The sequence below is a fragment of the Erinaceus europaeus genome, chromosome 12 (genome assembly GCF_950295315.1).
Source record: "Erinaceus europaeus chromosome 12, mEriEur2.1, whole genome shotgun sequence".
In the NCBI taxonomy this organism is placed as follows: domain Eukaryota; kingdom Metazoa; phylum Chordata; class Mammalia; order Eulipotyphla; family Erinaceidae; genus Erinaceus; species Erinaceus europaeus.
Window position 1 is genome coordinate 2,536,683 of NC_080173.1, and position 21,671 is coordinate 2,558,353.

General features: G+C 50.4%; 1 protein-coding gene across 7 annotated transcripts in view; it reads right to left on the reverse strand.

Moving 5' to 3' along the window:
* The window catches only part of TEX2 (testis expressed 2), a 109,507-nt gene that overhangs the window by 73,274 nt on the left and 14,562 nt on the right, over positions 1-21,671 (reverse strand). The window contains exon 1 of one of the 7 annotated variants that reach the window (XM_060202560.1): positions 16,777-16,797. The exons of the other annotated variants lie outside the window; for them this stretch is intronic. The gene's annotated coding sequence lies outside the window, so the exon portion shown is untranslated. Of the gene's footprint in view, positions 1-16,776; positions 16,798-21,671 lie in introns of those variants that run through there. 7 annotated transcript variants of the gene reach the window in all.

A 21,671-nucleotide genomic window follows, 5' to 3' on the forward strand; every position in this document is an offset into this window, starting at 1 on the left:
CTCTGTGTTCTTGAATCTCATCTGATTTCCTTGGCTGTCGGGGCTGGCCATGGCGCCAGCCCTCAGCACCCAGCTTTTCTCCCGAGTCACTCGATCTCCAGAGTGTGCCCCGCATCCCCATGGGCCGGAGGATCCATCCGCTTATGCGAAAACCATCCTCCTTCCCACCCCGTTCATGCTGCTTCCTGCAATACAACATCACTTCCTCTCCCTTCTGTCTTGTCAGAATCCTGCAACCTCCCTGAAGATAATCAGTGATGCCTCAGCCGAGCCCAGCCAGGACCCCGACGCCAGTCTCCCAGCTGACTGCCTGCAGCCTTTGCACCCACAGGAGTCACACTGTGGCCCCTCCACCAAGACCAGCTGAGCACCAAGTTACTTGTCCGGAATTTAGAACCACGCGCCCTGTGCAGCCCACACTGTGCCTGCCGTCTGCTACAGAGAGCCGCTGTAACAGGTTTACTTTCTTGCTCTCCTTTCTCTTTCTTTCTTTTTTTATAGAGCTAGAGAGGGAGAGGAGACAGAGAGAAAGAGAGGTAGTGGAAGAGGCAGAAAGAGAAAAAGAGAGATCCCGAGACCACACAGCACTGAAGCTTCTTCCTTGGGCGTGACAGAGCCAAACTCAAAGGTGGGTTACACACGGCAAAGACAAACCAGTGTGTCACTGTTCACTGGCCTCACTCTAGAATTATTCAACAGAAAAACACCTTCTGACTTGAGCTACTGCCAGGAATCTGTCCTTATTCCAGAAAAAGACAATTTAGAGAGTGCGAAGTCACAGGCCCAGAGGTTGAGCCCAGACACAGACCATGCATCTGCTCCATCAGACTCCTAGAGTCTAAACTCCACTTTCCACACCAGTTCAGGACACGAATCTGCTCTGACTCACATGGGAAATACCCTGGAAAAGCACAAAAGGTACTGGGCCTCCCCATCCCAAGACACTCAAAGCGCCCTTGCAGGACCGCGTCACACAGCCAGGGGACTGCTTCCGGGACTTGCACGGCCACCTGGGAAAGGCAGCAGGGAGAACACGGCAAAGTGTCCTTTGTCCAGAGACTGGAAGAGGGCACACAGGCAACTTCTGACTAGCCTCAAAGGAGCTTCACACCCACCCCACAGTGGGTCCAGCCCTCAGCATCAGGGGGAAGGAGCTGCACACCCACCCCACAGTGGGTCCAGCCCTCAGCATCGGGGGGAAGGAGCTGCACACCCACCCCACAGTGGGTTCAGCTCTCAGCATCAGGGGAAGGAGCTGCACACCCACCCCACAGTGGGATCAGCCCTCAGCATCAGGGGGAAGGAGCTGCACACCCACCCCACAGTGGGTCCAGCTCTCAGCATCAGGGGAAGGAGCTGCACACCCACCCCACAGTGGGTTCAGCCCTCAGCATCAGGGGGAAGGAGCTGCACACCCACCCCACAGTGGGTCCAGCCCTCAGCATCGGGGGGAAGGAGCTGCACACCCACCCCACAGTGGGCCCAGCTCTCAGCATCAGGGGAAGGAGCTGCACACCCACCCCACAGTGGGTCCAGCCCTCAGCATCAGGGGGAAGGAGCTGCACACCCACCCCACAGTGGGTCCAGCCCTCAGCATCAGGGGGAAGGAGCTGCACACCCACCCCACAGTGGGTTCAGCCCTCAGCATCAGGGGAAGGAGCTACACACCCACCCCACAGTGGGTCCAGCTCTCAGCATCGGGGGGAAGGAGCTGCACACCCACTCCACAGTGGGTCCAGCCCTCAGCATCAGGGGGAAGGAGCTGCACACCCACCCCACAGTGGGTCCAGCTCTCAGCATCAGGGGGAAGGAGCTGCACACCCACCCCACAGTGGGTCCAGCTCTGAGCATCGGGGGGAAGGAGCTGCACACCCACCCCACAGTGGGTCCAGCCCTCAGCATCGGGGGGAAGGAGCTGCACACCCACCCCACAGTGGGTCCAGCCCTCAGCATCGGGGGGAAGGAGCTGCACACCCACCCCACAGTGGGTCCAGCTCTCAGCATCAGGGGAAAGGAGCTGCACACCCACCCCACAGTGGGTCCAGCCCTCAGCATCGGGGGGAAGGAGCTGCACACCCACCCCACAGTGGGTCCAGCCCTCAGCATCGGGGGGAAGGAGCTGCACACCCACCCCACAGTGGGCCCAGCTCTCAGCATCGGGGGAAAGGAGCTGCACACCCACCCCACAGTGGGTCCAGCCCTCAGCATCAGGGGAAAGGAGCTGCACACCCACCCCACAGTGGGTCCAGCCCTCAGCATCGGGGGAAGGAGCTGCACACCCACCCCACAGTGGGCCCAGCTCTCAGCATCAGGGGAAAGGAGCTGCACACCCACCCCACAGTGGGCCCAGCTCTCAGCATCAGGGGGAAGGAGCTGCACACCCACCCCACAGTGGGCCCAGCTCTCAGCATCAGGGGAAAGGAGCTGCACACCCACCCCACAGTGGGCCCAGCTCTCAGCATCAGGGGAAAGGAGCTGCACACCCACTCCACAGTGGGCCCAGCTCTCAGCATCAGGGGAAAGGAGCTGCACACCCACTCCACAGTGGGCCCAGCTCTCAGCATCAGGGGAAAGGAGCTGCACACCCACTCCACAGTGGGCCCAGCCCTCAGCATCGGGGGAAAGGAGCTGCACACCCACCCCACTGCTGCACGTGCAGCAGGACAACCGAGCAGGCCCAGGCGCCTCCCTCTACCAGCGTCAGCTGCCAGGAGCGGGAGGAAGCCGCTGCTTCCTTGGTGCCGAGCCTCCGCGGGGAGGTCACTGTGAAGGTGTCTTTTCTGCAATCTCTTGCAATCCAGGAGTCACATCCTTAATAGCCTCAAGAATCGTGGTGCTGGGGTCTGGGTGGTGGCTTGCCAGGTGTGTGGAGTACCTACTACCATGCACAAGGACCCAGGCTCAAGCCCCAGGTCCACCCACCGGCAGAGGAGGCATCATAGGCAGTGCTCCCCCCTTCTCTCTTTCTCTCACCCTCTCTGAAGGGAAGAGGAAGGCCTGGGGGGAGGACGGGGAGGTGAAGGTTATTGGCAATGGTAGCGCTGTGGAAGTACAAAGTCCCCAGCAGTAAGCCTGGCGGCTGGACAGGTGAACGAACACACACACACACACATACATACACACACGAGACTTCTACCCTGAGCCATACAACGCACACACTCGGGAGAGAGGGTGTCCATAATCACACACACACACACACACACACACACTCGGGAGAGAGGGTGTCCATAATCACACACACACACACACACACACACACACACACACACACACTCGGGAGTGAGGGTGTCCATAATACACACACACACACTCACACAAACACACACACACACACTCGGGAGTGAGGGTGTCCATAATCACACACACACACACACACACACACACACACACTCGGGAGTGAGGGTATCCATAATACACACACACACACTCGGGAGTGAGGGTGTCCATAATCACACACACACACACACACTCGGGAGTGAGGGTGTCCATAACACACACATACACACACATATACACACACACACACTCACTCGGGAGTGAGGGTATCCATAATACACACACACACACTCGGGAGTGAGGGTGTCCATAATACACACACACACACACACTCACACAAACACACACACACACACTCGGGAGTGAGGGTGTCCATAATCTCACACACACACACACTCGGGAGTGAGGGTGTCCATAATCACACACACACACACACACACACACACACACACACACACACACACACACACACTCAGGAGTGAGGGTATCCATAATACACACACACACACTCACACAAACACACACACACACACACACACACACATTCGGGAGTGAGGGTGTCCATAATCACACACACACACACACACACACACACACACACACACTCGGGAGTGAGGGTATCCATAATACACACACACACACTCGGGAGTGAGGGTGTCCATAATCACACACACACACTCGGGAGTGAGGGTGTCCATAACACACACATACACACACACACACACACACACACACACACACACACACTCACTCGGGAGTGAGGGTATCCATAATATACACACACACACACACACACACACACTCGGGAGTGAGGGTGTCCATAATCACACACACACACGCACACACACACTTGGGAGTAAGGGTGTCCATAATACACACACACACACACACACACACTCGTGAGTGAGGGTGTCCATAATCTCACACACACACACACACACACACACACCCCTTAACTTTTTGCTGCAGAGATAGCTCACCTGCTAAGAGCATTAACTTGCATGTCTGAGGCCTCAGAGGTTATAGGTTCAAATCCCAGCACCACCATATGTCAGAGCTGAGCAGTGCTCTAATTATTTCTCCCTCTTTTCTCATAATAGCTAAATTAAATGGTTTTTAAAATTATTTTTTAAAACCCCTATTTTTTAAGAGATTATTATGATTCTAATCCTTTGCTTTGACTTCTTTTAAAAAAAAGTCTCTCGGGAGTCGGGCGGTAGCACAGTGGGTCAAGCGCAAGTGGCGCAAAGCACAAGGACCACCGTAAGGATCCGGGTTCAAGCCCCCGGCTCGCCACCTGCAGGGGAGTCGCTTCACAGGCAGTGAAGCAGATCTGCAGGTGTCTGTCTTTTTCTCCCCCTCTCTGTCTTCCCCTCCTCTCCCCATTTCTCTCTGTCCTACCCAACACCGACGATATCAATAACAGCAACAATAATAACTACAACAATAACACAACAAGGGCAACAAAAGGGAATAAATAAATATTTTTTTAAAAGTCTCCCTTAGGCATATCTATGTATGTGTATATATATATAATGCCCCCCTTTCTTTTACAAATTTTAGCTATAATTTCTTATAAACTTGGATCAAATGTAAATCTGTAACTGGAAAAGCAAATGTTTGTTTTCTGATCAAATGGCTCCCGCATGTTTCCAGCCATCCCTGACTTGCAAAACTGTTCTCCAAAACCACTTATTCTTCCAAGGATAGAAAGCTACAAGGCAAGTTCAAAAGCTCAAAGGCCTTACGTCCCAAACAAGTTAAAACAAAATTTTAAAAGAGAGGTGGAACTTTATCCTTTGCATTACTTCAGAAAATCAAAATCCCTTGAAGCGACTTTTGGTGAGCAAGGCTCCTATCAAGTTGAAAACTATTTGGGGTCAAACTCTTTCTTTCCGGGGAAAATTCCTGGGAGCCCAAGTACTAACCACTGCACTCCTTTTCAGAGGTGTGCTCTCTCACATTGTGGGGACCTCACTGACAACCCCAGAGGAAACAGCAAGGGCATTATTTAGGATGTTGACTCTTGAATTAGCTTTTGGAAATTGGCATTTTTCCCACTGTAGGTGTTGACACTTTATAATAAGCTAATAAATAAATATATATATATATATATATATATATATATATATATATTCCCTTTTGTTGCCCTGGTTGTTTTATTGTTGTAGTTATTATTGTTGCTGTTATTGATGTCATTGTTGTTGGGTAGGACAGAGAGAAATGGAGAGAAGAGGGGAAGACAGAGAGGGGGACAGAAAGACAGACACCTGCAGACCTGCTTCACCGCCTGTGAAGTGACTCCCCTGCAGCTGGGGAGCCGGGGGCTTGAACCGGGATCTTTTCGCTGGTCCTTGCGCTTGGTGCCTCGTGCGCTTAACCTGCTGCGCTACCGGCCGACTCCTAATAAGCTACTATTTTAAGTTACTACTTTTTTCTCAGAAACACATTATTCTATCCAGCTTCCTAAGAAATATAAAGATGTATGGAGGGGGCTGGGTGGTAGCACAGTGGGTTAAACATACATGGCACGAAGCACAAGGACGGGCATTAAGGATTCTGGTTCGAGCCCCTGGCTCCCCACCTGTGGGGGGGGGGGTCTCTTCACAGGCGGTGAAGCAGGTCTGCAGGTGTCTGTCTTTCTCTCCCCCTCTGCCTTCCCCTCCTCTCTCCATTTCTCTCTGTCCTACCCAACAACGACAGTAATAACAACCATAAATAAAAAGGGCAACAAAAGGGGAAAAGTGGCCTCCAAGAGCAGATGTGTACTGCAGGCACTGAGCCCCAGCAACAACCCCAGAGGCAAATATATACACACATATATGCTAAGTCGTCAGCTCTTCAGTCCGTGACTCAGACTACATCGCCACAGAAATTTCCCTGAGACCTGTTTCTCCTTCACCTGAGAATCGCTGCGTTAGAACCAGGCCCTGGGACCTCTGTTCACATTGTTCTCTGACTCCCTCAGCAAACAGTGGGCTAGGTACTTCAATTTTTTTTTTTTTGACTGACCTTTAAGAACCGCTACCTGTAAGTGGGGGAGACAGCAAGCCTGAGGCTCTGAAGTCCCAGGTTCAGCCCCCCTGGACCACCATATGCCTGAGCCGAGCAGCACTCAAGAAACTGAAAACAAATAAAAATCCAATACATACACATTTTCATATTTTTAGATTTTTTTTCCATTTTGGACATGTTTGACTGTACATGCTTGACTTTTTAAAAATATTTATTCTCTTTCGTTGCCCTTGTTTTATTTATTTATTTATTTACTTACTTACTTATTTATTACAAACTCTTTTCTATGAGCTTTTCCCAACCTGGAAATTTAAATATCATGCAAGTTACATGAACTTCACCGACCTACCTGTTGTGATCCCACACCCTGCTTCTAAAAGACAGAGGGGAAAGTGACGCAGCTACACGGAGAATGGCACTCCCACCCCAGCCACTCACTGCCAGGGCTTCACACACAGGCTCTTGGCGCCTACAGTGTGGCAGAGACGCGGTGGAGAGTCCAGGGACCGCTCTCATCTTGCCACCTGGTTACAGTTCTCTCGCCTCTGGATCAAGACATCCTCTTCTACTTGGAAAATATCTAGGGACCTCTACACCTTTACACTATTATTTCCAGAGTAACTAGATGTACAGGAAAAATTACAATATGCTGAGAAAACTGCAAATAATTTCTCACTCTACTTGCTATAATGTGACAATTCTAAGAACCTAGAAAATGTACAACTGCAAGCTATCTCAAAGCCGTTATCCTAACTGAAATCTATTTAAGTGGAATAGTTATTTCCTTCTCAAGTCACATAAAAACACATATAAACCTTTCTATTGACTCAGGACTGGCACCAACACAGTAAAGATTTTAGCCTCAAAAATACATTACCCATTGGCCATGGCACACACACATACTCGAGACCTGCAACTGCTGACACACACAATGAACTACTGAACAATGTCCCCTTTAAAAATAATAATAATAGTAAAGTCAGGAAAAAAGCAAGCATATTCTATTCATTTAGCTTTTACTTTTAACTTTTTTGTTCTCTGCTTTTTTTTTTTTTTTTTTTTTTTTGCTTTAAATACACTGAACCTTTCTCTTCTATCAGTTCACAAAAGAAAAGACTGGACACGCACTGCCCACTAAGATAGCTTGTGTCAAGGACCCTGAACTGACTGGAGTGGAGGGAGGGCAGCACAGGCACAGAGCAGAGCAAAGTCAAGGCGTCGGAAGTGAAAATTACGGCAAGAAATAACCCACCTTCAGAAAATGGGAAGTGAATGGGATGGTGTCCCCTATACTTAACGTCCACAGTGCTGAGTCCTCATGAATTTTAGATGGATTTCACGGTAGGTTCTGTAATCACCGACAGCTTGCATTACAAGCTCGTGAGGCGACCTCACCGGCTCGGAGACCGGTCTCCTGTGCAGGGCCTCCAGGTCACATGCCCTCCTCCATGTGAATGTGCTGCCACAGAGCCTCCTAAGTGACAAGACAAGACCTTCCTTTTTTCCTGTTGACAGAGATGGACAGAAATTGGCGGGAGACAGACAGATCCGCAGCCCTAGTTCACCGCTCGTGAACCTTCCTTCTGCAGGTAGGGCCCAGAGTGAACCTCGGTCCAAGACCTTTCTCGCTAGCCCTTTTCAGGGTCAGATGCCCCACTCAGAGCAACGGTGAAGACATTCAGAGAGGGAAAGAGGCTTACACTGCCAAAAGCTGAAGGTGAGTATCTCAGTAAGTTCTGCTAAGAGGGCTGTCCTGGAATAGTCTAGATCCCCCTGGTTGCTGTTGGGTGGGCTTCACTGCCTCACCAGTGCTGCACTGGGGGCTGGAGCCTGGGTCACGTGCATGGCATGGCAGGCAAGCAGCCAGGTGACCTGTGGGCCTTCCTAAAGCAGTCACTTCTCTGTGCTACCCTAGATGAGCAGAGACGCTGGTCATAGGACCCACATGAGGCCCAAGGACAAAGGAGTCAGTGACTGGTGGTGGCAGCTGTGGGCCCTGCAGCCTCAGGAGAGGCCTAAGCTTTCTGCTCAGCTAAGACCCCAAGACATTCCAGGAAAAGGAAAGAGCCACCATCTAGAGTCACAGGCTTAGAGAGACCAGCACCCAGCCCGTCTACCTCAGAGGTTGCTTCCCAACTGCAGACAAGCGTCACCAGGCCTAACAGAAAAGTCAACAACAGGTTAATTTAGAATATACCAAGGGGAGGGAGGAGGAGGAGGAAGAGGATCCGTCTAAAAGGGGTAGACCCAAGGAATATGAAGAGAGGTCCTGTAAAGAGCACAGAGAGCAATCAGGAAGATAAAGCCTTGGACTCGGCCTACAGAACTGGGGGCAGGGGGTAGATTACAAGGGTAGGGACCCAGTGAACTCTGGTGGGAGGTACAATGGTACTTTGGTAGTGGATGCAGTGTAGTAACCGATTTTGAGGAGGTGAAAAGAGGTGAGATTGTATTTCCTTTTATTCCCTTTTGCCCTGTTGGGGCTCGGTGCCTGCACTACAAATCCACGGCTCCTGGAGGCCATTTTCCCATCTTGTTGCCCTTGTTGTTGTTGTTATTATTGCCATTGCTATTGTTGTTGTTGGGTAGGACAGAGAGAAATGGAGAGAGGAGGGGAAACAGAGAGGGGGAGAGAAAGACACTTGCAGACCTGTTTCACCACTTATGAAGTGACCCCCCCGCAGGTGGGGAGGCAGGAGCTCGAACCGGGATCCTTGCGCTGGTCCTTGCGCTTCGCACCATGTGTGCTTACCCACTGCACTACCTTCCACCCACTTCCTAAAATTGTATTTCTAATGCACAGTCTTGTAAACCAAGGTTATCTCAAAAACAAGTGAAAAAAAATATCATTTGCTCTACTGTGGGCCTAAGACCTTACGCTCACTACCAACTAACAATGGTAAGGATTATTTAGCTCTAATTTGGCCCAAGACCTTACCCTCACTACCAACTAACAATGGTAAGGACTGCTCCACTTTTCCAAAGAGAGACTAGGTCACTGTACTCTGCCGCTGGAGGAGGACTGATCCTGTAATGTGTGCAGCCTAGACCACCCCAGCTGTGAGCTCTGACAATGAGCTCGGACTGACAGGGACCCAAAGGTCACACAGGCTCCTGTGCTAAAAATTAATATACATGGGCCCTGGGTCAGACTGATGGGGTCAACAGTTCACTGTATTTATGTATTCTTTCAGGTATGGGAGCCACTCCCTACCCTAACCCAGCTAGCAAGTTTCATTCCCCACTCTGACACCATCCTCCCAGATAAAATTTTAGCTCTCTTTCATATTAGCTATTAAACTGAAACAAAGGTTACTAAAATCCTAGGTTCCTAGGAACATACCTAAAATAGTCATCTTAGCTCCTTTCCACCCTAAAGTCCCTATTCTCATTGGCTCTTTGGTCCTTGTTTATTAAACAATCTGTCCTGCTTTGTATCTTACCACCTCTCAGCCACCAAGTTGCAGATGCTACTGCGATGCCATCCTGACTTCCCTGGGCAGACGTGTGTCCTGGAGCCCCACCTTCCCCAGAGCCCTGCCCCACTAGGGAAAAAGAGAAACAGGCTGGGGGTGTGGACCCACCTGCCAACACCCATGTCCAGGGGAGAAGCAGTTACAGAAGCCAGACTCCCACCTTCTGCTCCCCATAGAGACCCTGGGTTCCTGCTCCAGAGAGTGAAGTGGTAGGGAAAGACCAGAGGGCCCTAGACCCCAGTTCTACTGAGACCCCAAACTTTTGTGACCAGGGGCTTTTTATTTTTGCCCCGTCAGGGGTAGGAAAGGAATTTGGAAAACACCTGAGGTCAGGTGCTATTTCCTTTACCTGAGAAGGAAGGGGAAAAGAAAGCATACCTGGAAGTATAATAGGTGTAGTTGTGACATACAAAGGAAGTGACAGTGGGGACTTAAATCTTAGAAGCAAATAAATAAATAAAAATGGGCATCAGCTTCCACATGAGCCAGCCACCTTTGCCCAAAATGGCCCTATGCCCCCCCTTTTTTAATCAGAGCACTGCTCAGTTTTGGCTTACGGTGGTTGAGGGGACTGAATTTGGGACTGTGGAGCCTCACGTATAGGATCCTTTGTATAACCAGTATGCTATCTCCCCCACCCTGCCTTATCATTTCCTGACTAAGTTTAAAGTATGGGGGGAGGGGAACCCTATGAGAAATATTTAGAATAAGGGAGAAAAATAGTCTTTAACAATGGAACAAAACTCACTCATTTTAAGTCTTATAAATACAAAGAAGTTGTTGTTGTTGGTTAGATACTCAATGGAGTACTACTCTGCAGTTAAAAAGGCTATATTGTGTCCTTTGGGACAAAATGAATGGGATTGAAGTGACTATGCTTAGGGAAGGAGAAAAAGAAAGAAGGAAGGAAGAAAGGAAGGAAGGAAGGAAGGGAGAGAGGGAGGGAGGGAGGGAGGAAGGAAGGAAGGAAGGAAGGCAGGAAGGAAGGACTACTGAATGATTTCACACATATGTGTAATATAGAGAACTGAAACACATGGACTTGAGAGAAAATGTGTATGCAAGCGCATGCGCGCGCGCACACACACACACACACACACACACACACACACACACACAGCCAACCCCTATCTGTGGCCTTGGAAGAACTACACAGCCCCTGCTGGAGGGTGGGACACAACTCTGTGGTGGCCTGCTGTAGAATTACACCCTCCTATCTAATTACACCCTAAATCACTATCAAGTCACTAATAAAATATTTTTAAATGTAATATTAAAAAAAGGAATGACAAAGTAGATGAGGGTTTTATTTAAAAGATACACATGGGCTGGGGATATAGCATCATGATTCTGTAAAAAGACTCTCATGCCTGAGGCTTCAAGGTCCCAGGTTCAATCCCCAGCACCACCCTAAGCCAGAGCTGAGCAGGGTTCTGGTCTTTCTCTATCTCTTTCTTTCTGTATCTCTCTTTCATTAAAATAAATATTGTGACTTTCATTCAAGAGTCTGGACCTGCCAAGTGACAGTCCCGAGCTGTCCTGTGCCATTTGTTGAATGCCCAAAGGCTCTCTGGGTCACACTCCACACTGACTCTGTGGTGAGCCTGTCCCCAAGCCTTGAAGAGGCAGGTCTGAAGCCACTACAGGGTTTCCAAAGCCAGTTTCCAGGTTTACTGTGTGTCTGGCAGTGTCCGCTGTCAACGGCATCATGCTGAGGGCGGCAATGATGCCCCATGAAGACTAGCAGGATAAGGACCGACAGGACGGAACGGGAACCTGCCCTGCACCGTGCTACGCCCCGGCTCAGGCAGGAAGCAGAGGCTCTCACACCAACCTGGGCACCTGGTGGCTAAAACCAGCCTTATTCCCCTTGCAAACAGAGTCATGTGCCTGGCGGCTAAAACCAGCCTTATCCCCCTCGCTTTCTCTAAGCGGCCCTCACTCAACACTAGCCGTCGAAAGCACCCACCCGGCTCTGTGCGTGCTCCACAGGGGTGAGGGCACCCTGGTGCCACCTGTGGGGGTGGAGCTTAGCAGGAAGTGCCCACTCTGACAGGTGACACAGAAGGACTAAAATTCCTGGCAGGCCACAGTAGAAATAGAGCTTCAGAAATCATTAAAATAGCAGTTTCTGAAAGATGGAAGCATTGTGGGAGACAGAAACACACACAAAGCTTTTTTTTTTTTGCCTCCAGGGTTATTGCTGGGGCTCGGTGCCTGCACTACGAATCCTCTGCTCCTGGAGGCCATTTTTCCCCTTTTGTTGCCCTTGTTGTTTACTGTTGTTGGGTAGGACGGAGAGCTATCACGAGAGGAGGGAGACAGAGAGAAAGACAGACACCTGCAGACCTGCTTCACCACCTGTGACGCGACCCACCTACAGATGGGGAGCCGGGGCTCGAACACCAGTCCTTGGACTTGGAGCCATATGCGCTTAACCCACTGCCCCACCACCCAGGCCCCCCTTTTTTTTAGATTAACATCCTGGCGTTATGAATTCTTTAGAGTCCTTTGAGAGGACCTCTGGACCAGCTGCCACCAAATCCCTGGCCCTGTGACTTACTACAGTCACTATCTAAACAACTCCACCAGCTAATCAAAAACTCAAAGTGCGTTTTACGACCTTTGTACCACAAACCAGACCTCATGAAATGAAACTCACTTCGGGCTATTCAGTTTCTGCCAAGACCCTTCTTGACCACAGTCACACCTGAAGACAAAAGCCAAACACACCAAACGAGTTTGGTTTTCACCTCACAGCAGTCAACAGTGATTTCTGCTGGGAGTTTTAGCCTCAGAAGAAAAATTAATGTTCCTGCTTTACTATAAGCCTGCCCCTTCTGGATCGAATACCACCGGCATGTCCCCCAGAGAGGAGCCTCCCCTGGGAAATTACAGCAAAGGCAGTGCCTGCCCTGGGGCCTCCTGCTACCTGGACTAATTTTCTGCTCTGTCTTGCCTCCCTCCGCACTGAGCCGGGGCAAGCAGCTCAGCTCTCCCCAGGCAGCCCGGCAGGCACAGGTCAACTCTGGAGGGCGGGAGGCCGAGGCCGGCTCACAGCAGGCTGAAGAGGTCGCCTCCAGCAGGCTCTCAACACCAGCGACACTAGGGCGACAAGTACCTCCATGTCTTTAAAAGAAACGGTAGTGCAAGGCAGGCAGTGCTTGGCAGAGACGGGAATGACCAAGGGAAATCACTTGGGGAGCGGCACCCCAAATCTGAGCTCCCTGCTCACAGGCCCTGCCACACAGGGTCGCCCTACCACCCGCATGGCAGGCAGCTTCTCATCGTCTGCCTTCATGAGATGCGAACAGCACCACCACCACTCCCCTCACCCTGTTCTACCTGTTTCCAGACATAAAATCACGAGGGAGGGCCAGGTGGTGGCGCACCTGGTTGAGCGCACATGTTACAGTGTGCAAGGACCTGGGTTCTAGCCCCTGGTCCCCACCTGCAAGGAGAAAGCTTTGCGAGTGGTGAAGCAGGGCTGCAGTTATCACTCCGTCTCTCTCCTTCTCTATCAACCCCTTCCCTCTTGATTTCTAGCTGTCTCTATCCAATAAATAAAGATTTAAAAATTTTTTTTAAATCACGAGGGAGGTTAGAATCTCCCACAAGGCAAGCCCAGCAGGAGGCACAGTGAGCACAGCGCCAGGCTCTCTGGCACGAGGGTCCAGGGCCAGTCTCTGCCACCATGCAGAGCAGCGCTCTGGTCCTCTCTCAGACAGACGGATGGATGGATGGAGTTTACCACACTGTCCACCTCGGACAGAAATCACCTTGGAAACACAACTGCATGGCCTACTACTTCTGCCAAGGGGTTTGTTTTAAACTCTGTCTCTGAGGAAAGTCGGTTTCCTCAGTCTGACAGGCGGAGTCCTACAATCTGCCCCTAGCCTCCCCTCCCATCACAACCGAAGTGGTTTTCACTAGTCCTCCACCATCAGGACACAGAGAATAAATCTGGGTGGGGGGCTCATAAGGGGCCCAAAATACTCACACTGCCCTGTCCTACGCCAGCCCTACCTACAAGCAGGTCCCGTTTACTTGGCTGTGCCGTTAAGGCTTCTGGCGTCGCGAACGGGGACGTAAGTCTGAGATAGCTGGGGCCCTCCTGCACTGAGCCTCTCGGCCAGCTTAGCGGTGAGCACGTCAGTGAGTTCCACATCACCTGGCTCCACACTTTTCCTGCAGACTTTTCTGCCACCACACCTACAAGCCTCCCAGAAAACATGTCACTGGTTTGCGTGAAATGCCTCCTCTCGATTTATCAGAGATGTTGGTCTAGGGAACCAGTATCTTCCTCCCACCCTCGGCAAACAAACAAACAAACAAACATTATATGAGACCAGCTGGCGGCATCTCCTACCAACTTGGCTTCCCAGACTCCTTTCTGCTTCTCAGAGACACTGCACAATGCAACAAGCCGCACACAGACTTTACACTCGAGATTCAGCCATGTCAAGCTCTTCGGCTCCGAGACACAGCACATCAGCAAAGTGAGCCTCCCCTGGCCAGAGCCGCCAAAGCCTTATTCTGACAGAGAGGCCGTGAGCCTGCGCACCAGACCCCTCTCGGGAACGCCCTGCATCGGGAGCGGTGTTCGCACTGGCCCCGTGCCGGCATGGAGGCCGTGGACGTCAGAACCCTGCAGCTGCACTGCCCACTGTGGCTGTGCCTGGGTTAAGTGGAAAGTAAAAGTAAATTAATTTAAAATCTCAGGTTTTCAGTTGTACTAACCATCCTTCATTTTAGGCTTTGAACTTCAAATTAGAACAGCAGTCCTACAATTATCCAGGTTGCTTTTTGTTTGTTTGTTTGTTTGTTTTGTTTTTCCTCTAGGGCCAGGTCTGTCACATGGCTTCAGACTGTGACTGAGAACCCACCAACACCTTCAAGGTGAACCGACCTTGGAGCAAGATTAGCAGATGTGGAAAACGGTGATAACTACCTGGGACTCAGCATGCAGGCCTTTGCTTCTGTGCATTCAGAAACATCTCCAGAGGGTTTTCAAAGAGGAACCATAATGTACGCACACACAAAGCCGCCCGGTCCTAACAAGCTCTGTAGGAAAGCCGCGAACCTTCCTGTAGCTGGGCTGACACCACTCTCACAAGAGCCAAAACCAGTGATCCACTTCATGAAGTGGCCTGTGAGCCTCAGCAGAGACGGGTGCAGCAGGCCTGAGGTGTCATGTCTGGGCATCTGGCTTCCTCTTCCTGCTATTAGGGGGAAAGGCTAAAAACCCATCTCCTCCGTCCAACAGAAAACAGACAACTACAGAAGACAGCAGACGACCCACTGCTTCTGGCTCACCTTGTTCTGAGCCCAGACTCCTACAGGGAGAGCCAGGGCCCTCCACACTCTCGTGGTTCGAGCCCACCAGTGGCTCCCACCGGACAGCCAGCCCAGCGCCAGTCACCTTACGACACCTGCAGGGAGCAGCCGTGTGCGAGCCAGCTGAGTCTCCCCTCGGCCCGGCGCTTCCTCTTACGTGTGCACTGATGGATGGACAAGCCGACCAGGAACAGAAGCTCATGTCTCCAGAGCAAGTTCCCCACGCCCGAGAGTCAGCGAGCCCTTGCTCTGCATGCCACACACACCGTCAGGGCTTCACCTGGTCCTCACCCAGGCAGCAAAGTGAGGCGCTGGGAGCTAAGAGGCTGCCTCTCCCTGGGACAGGCCTGCCTGCTCCCCGCTGCTGCTTCTCCCAATTCATCCTCCCGAGTGCACCTCCCAGCACTCACTGCCAGCTGTCTGCCTCCTTTACTAGGTCCCTGCTCTTTTCTTTTGATAACAGGGTCCCGTACAGTTGTTGACTTGCTTGCTGTCTAGACTTGGCAATGTGCTGTGTGCCAGCAGGAACCACATCTGTCTTGCCAAGCACGGCAGCACTCATGCTGACAGACGGCCAAAGGCATACTCATTAACTTTTGAAGACTTTGTTTCAAGCTCCAAATAATAAATATAATCAGCTTTAGGAATTCTGTTTAAAAGACAGCATTAGGTAGGAGAAAGGGCTCAGCATTGAATAAAAGAACAGGCCGGCTTTTGTCAACTTTAAATACCTAAAGAGAAATGAAAAGCACAGAATGCCTACTGAGATTCTGCACCACGTGTGCTTCACCCGCTGCGCCACCGCACGACTCCCTCTACCGAGATTCTGAAAGGTTACTCGCGAGTACTACCCAGGTGGTGCGGGGCTTAGGCTTCAAACCAGTTTGACTGCAAAGAGCTCCATTTGCCTGCAGTGTGTTTTCAAGTCAGGGAGACACTCAACTTGTTACTTCCAATACTTTTATTTACTTTTTACAAGAGTACTACATTGCTCTGGCTTATGGGGGGGGGGGGGGATATAACTGGGGACTTCTGTAACCTCTGGCATGAGAGTCTCTTTGCATAACCATTATGCTGTCTACCCCCGCCCCCTTCCAACACTCTTAGGGGAAAGTTCTTAGCCAACATCCCAGACAAACTCAACAGACCACAGCTGACAAAAACTCCCCTATGGTAACTTGAGAACCTTTTCTCAACAAGCCCACTGTCGCTCATCAGCCTGCCCCATGACCGTTATTTATCAAAGAAATTTTTAAAAATTTTTTTATCTTTATTTTATAGAGGTAGCGAGAAATTGAGAGGAAAGGGGATATGTAAAGAGAGACACCTGCAGCACTGCTTCACCACTTGCCACCACCAGGCCCCAAAATCTTTCTTTTCAAGGACATAAAATCTTTAGGAGCCAGGTGGTGGCGCACCTGGTTAAGTGCACACATTATAGTGTGCGAGGAGGACCCAGGTTCAAGGCCCCGGTCCCCACCTGCAGGGGGAAAGCTTCACAAGTGGTGAAGCAGGGTCTCTTTGTCTCTTTCCCTCTCTATCTCCTCATCGCCTCTGAATTTCTGTCTCTATCCAATAATAAAGAAAAATAGTTTTTAAAAAAAAATCTTGAGTTCTGCTCCCAGATATAAGAAGCCCTTGTCCTTCTATCAATCTTAGACAAGTTACTTACTTTCACTGACACTCAGCTTTCTCATCTGCACTTGATCTTAGCAAAAAGACAGGGAAGCAGTTCAGTTTCTTAACTGAAAATTAAGATTGAAAACAGTACAGTAAGAAATCACTTATCATCATGGAGAGACATACAGAGACCATATCCCTGGGGTCAGCACACAGGTCACTCAGTAAACTTATCATCATGGAGAGACATACAGAGACCATATCCCTGGGGTCAGGACACAGGTCACTCAGTAAGCTTATCATCATGGAGAGACATACAGAGACCATATCCCTGGGGTCAGCACATGGGTCACTCAGTAAGCTTATCATCATGGAGAGACATACAGAGACCATATCCCTGGGGTCAGGACACAGGTCACTCAGTAAGCTTATCATCATGGAGAGACATACAGAGACCATATCCCTGGGGTCAGCACACGGGTCACTCAGTAAGCTTATCATCGTGGAGAGACATACAGAGACCATATCCCTGGGGTCAGGACACAGGTCACTCAGTAAGCTTATCATCTTGGAGAGACATACAGAGACCATATCCCTGGGGTCAGCACACGGGTCACTCAGTAAGCTTATCATCATGGAGAGACATACAGAGACCATATCCCTGGGGTCAGCACATGGGTCACTCAGTAAGCTTATCATCATGGAGAGACATACAGAGACCATATCCTTGGGGTCAGCACACGGGTCACTCAGTAAGCTTATCATCGTGGAGAGACATACAGAGACCATATCCCTGGGGTCAGCACACGGGTCACTCAGTAAGCTTATCATCATGGAGAGACATACAGAGACCATATCCCTGGGGTCAGCACATAGGTCACTCAGTAAACTTATCATCATGGAGAGACATACAGAGACCATATCCCTGGGGTCAGGACACAGGTCACTCAGTAAGCTTATCATCTTGGAGAGACATACAGAGACCATATCCCTGGGGTCAGCACACGGGTCACTCAGTAAGCTTATCATCATGGAGAGACATACAGAGACCATATCCCTGGGGTCAGCACATGGGTCACTCAGTAAGCTTATCATCATGGAGAGACATACAGAGACCATATCCTTGGGGTCAGCACACGGGTCACTCAGTAAGCTTATCATCGTGGAGAGACATACAGAGACCATATCCCTGGGGTCAGCACACGGGTCACTCAGTAAGCTTATCATCGTGGAGAGACATACAGAGACCATATCCCTGGGGTCAGCACACGGGTCACTCAGTAAGCTTATCATCATGGAGAGACATACAGAGACCATATCCCTGGGGTCAGCACACGGGTCACTCAGTAAGCTTATCATCGTGGAGAGACATACAGAGACCATATCCTTGGGGTCAGCACACAGGTCACTCAGTAAGCTTATCATCATGGAGAGACATACAGAGACCATATCCTTGGGGTCAGGACACAGGTCACTTTGAAAGACAAGGACAGGGCACGTGGCCATGGGTTCCAGACCATCACCGGGGCAGCTCCACAGCACGTGGCGCGGTGCTGTCCTCACAAATATAAAACCTGCACCCCTTCCCCCATCACAGATTGTTTTCAAAATGAACCCAAAACAAATCCCCATGAAGATGCCTGCCAGTGCCGTCACGCGCGCAGGCCCTGGGCTGTGCCCCAGGAGGGAGGAAAGGAGCAGACAGCAGAGCCTCCTGCCCGCCGCCGGCCGAGCCAGGCTCCGGTGTCCCGCTCTGCCCTCCCATCACTGTCATGAAACTACGCTGACCAGAACCACCACAGGCGGGAGAGAGCATGTTGCCTCTGCTCCCCACAGGGCTGGAAACTCCAGTTTCTTTGTTTTGCCCCCAGGGCCGCCCCTGGACTCAGCACCTGCTCAGTGACAGCATTTTTTATTTTATAATTTTCTTCTTTTTCTGATGGGGGTGGGAGCGGGGAGAAAGAAAGATGAAAGGTGCTCACTGCTCCACACGGGGCTCCCCGCCGGTGGGGACCAGGGGCTGGAGCCTGGGTCCTCGCACACGGTGACCTGTGCACCCTACCACGCATGCCGCCGCTGGCCCTGATGTGAGAGGTTTAAAAGCAGGAACGGTGCCCAGCACAGCTCACTCCCCGTGAGCAACAGCTACTCACAGTCATCACCTGCCCGCTGTCTTCTGCTTTACAAAGCTGGTGCTGTCACAAACATTCAACTGAGAGGCCCATATCCTGAGTGAAGTCATTGCTTTTCAACCATTTAATTTCCTGTTTTCTAAATAGTTAACTTTATTTATTTCATATGAAATAAAATAATGCCCCCCTCCAGTATATGTGCCGCTAGGGACTGAACCAAGAGCCTCTGGCATGCAAGTCCCATGTCAACCAGCTATTCCCCAGCCCAGTTTGACTTTTAGATACTCAGACTTACAGATTCTCATAATCTATGGCACTGTATTGGAGAGGGAGATGAAATCAAGTCCTCACTGGTTTCGTAAGGTCTACTTGTTTATTAATGAGAGAGAGGACAGAGCATCTCTGAGCTACAAGTAACGCCTGGGACCAAACTCAGGATCTCAGGCTTGTAAGTTCAACATTCTAACCACGGTGTCACCTCCCAGGACACTCAAGCTATTGCTTTTGAAGAGGCCCTCTAGGCCCAGGTGAGTCTGCCAGAACTGGAGACAGGCCTCTCCACACCAGCTCCAGCTCTTTCTTCCCTCACCCAGTGGCAGCCACGTTTCTGCACTTGCAGTCTGACAAGCATCACTCAGGCTAACGGTGCCTCACAGAACCGCCACACAATGCAACCAAGCGTTACAAGAAAGGTCTGGCTTGTGTGGACGGTGTGTTTTCTCTGCCCAGGATCCAGCCCCACCCCCACTGTCCTGAAGAAAGCTTTCTCTGTGTGACTCTGTAAATGCCAGCCTAGAGCAGTGACCAAAAAAAAGGATGAAATTATGTTTTACTGGCAAATTATGTTTTGGTAGCAAAAGGCATGGAGTTTGAGGGGATTAAATTTAAGACAATTTCTTTTTTTCTTTTTTTTTTTTTGTATTTACTTTCTGTTGCCCGTGTTGTTTTTATTGTTGCTGTAGTTATTGTTCTTGTTATTGATGTCATCGTTGTTGGATAGGACAGAGAGAAATGGAGAGAGGAGGGGAAGACAGAGAGGGGGAGAGAAAGACAGACACCTGCAGACCTGCTTCACCGCCTGGGAAGCGACTCCCCTGCAGGTGGGGAGCCAGGGGCTCGAACCGGGATCCTCACGCTGGTCCTTGCGCTTTGCAACACATGTGCTTAACCCACTGCTGGACTCCCTCTTTTTTATTGGTGATTTAATAATGATCGATAAGATTGTCAGATAAAAGGGGTACATTTCCACACAATTCCCAGCACCAGAAAACCACAGGCCCTCCCCTCCATTGGAAGCTTCCCTATTCTTTATCCCTCTGGGAGTATGGACCCAGGATCATTATGGGATGCAGAAGGTAGGAGGTCTGGCTTCTGTAGTTGCTTCTCCGCTGGACATGGGTGTTGGCAGATGGATCCATCCCCCCAGCCTGTTTCTGTCTTTCCCTGGTGGGGCAGGGCTCTGGGGAGGTGGGGCTCCAGGACACAGTGGTGGGGTAAAAGATAATTCCTACACGGTTTCCTTCATGGGTGGAATGTAAATAACCAAAGCAAACAAACTGACAAGAATATCTCGTAGATTTAGTGAAAACTATGGTAGTTACTAGAAACAATGGAAGGTGGGTGGAAGAAATGGGCAGAGGGTGATGGGACTGGAAGTCTGGCAGTGCGTGTGGGAGTCCTGTTCACAGATGGAATGGGAAGGTACTCCCCTGAGTCACACTGTCTAGACTGCCTAGCAATGGCGATCAAAAGCCAGACATTTCTAGAAGCACGTGGCTCTTCAACCTCCTCACTTTAGGAGGCTGGTACTGAACAGAAAAGGACTTCTTTGCTCAACAAAATGTTTGGCTTCGTATGTTAACTCTCTTTTCAATCACCAGGTTCCAGATGCCACCAGGATGCTGGCCAGGCTTCCCTGGATTGAAGACCCCACCAATGTGTCCTGGAGCTCAGCTTCCCCAGAGACCCACCCTACTAGGGAAAGAGAGAGGCAGACTGGGAGTATGGACCGACCAGTCAACGTCCATGTTCAGCGGGGAAGCTATGACAGAAGCCAGACCTTCCACCTTCTGCATCCCTCAATGACCCTGGGTCCATGCTCCCAGAGGGATAGAGAATGGGAAAGCTATCAGGGGAGGGGGTGGGTTATGGAGATTGGGTGGTGGGAATTGTGTGGAGTTGTACCCCTCCTACCCTATGGTTTTGTTAATTTATCCTTTCTTTAATAAAAAAAAAAAAAAAAAAAGGACTTCTTAAAATTTATCTCCTAGTGGTCCGGGAGGTGGCGCAGTGATAAAGCTTTGGACTCTCAGGCATGAGGTCCTGAGTTCGAGTCCCGGCAGCACATGTGCCAGTGATGTCTGGTTCTTTCTCTCTCCTCCTATCTTTCTCATTAATAAGTAAATAAAATCTTAAAAAAAAATTTCTCTAAGTCAAATAATTGAATCATTTAAAAGGTTTTGGAATGCTCTGTCAAAGACAACCACAAAAGCAGTAACAGTAGTAAGTAAGTAAACAAACTGGGGGTCCGGGTGGTAATACAGCAGCACAGCACAGCACACCGGCATCCCTGCGGTCCCAGGTTCAATCCTGGCAGCACATAAATCAAAACTCAGCAGTGTTCCGCTGTTTATGTTTCTCATGAAAACAAATACATAAAAAACAAACAAAAAATGAGAGGTCCAGGCAGTGGCCCACTCAGTTGAAGGTACACGAACCTGGGTTCAAGCCCTCAGACCCCACCTGTAAGGGGAAAACTTCATGAGCAGTGAAGCAGGGCTGCAAGTGTCTGTCTGTCTCTCTCCCTCTCTATCTC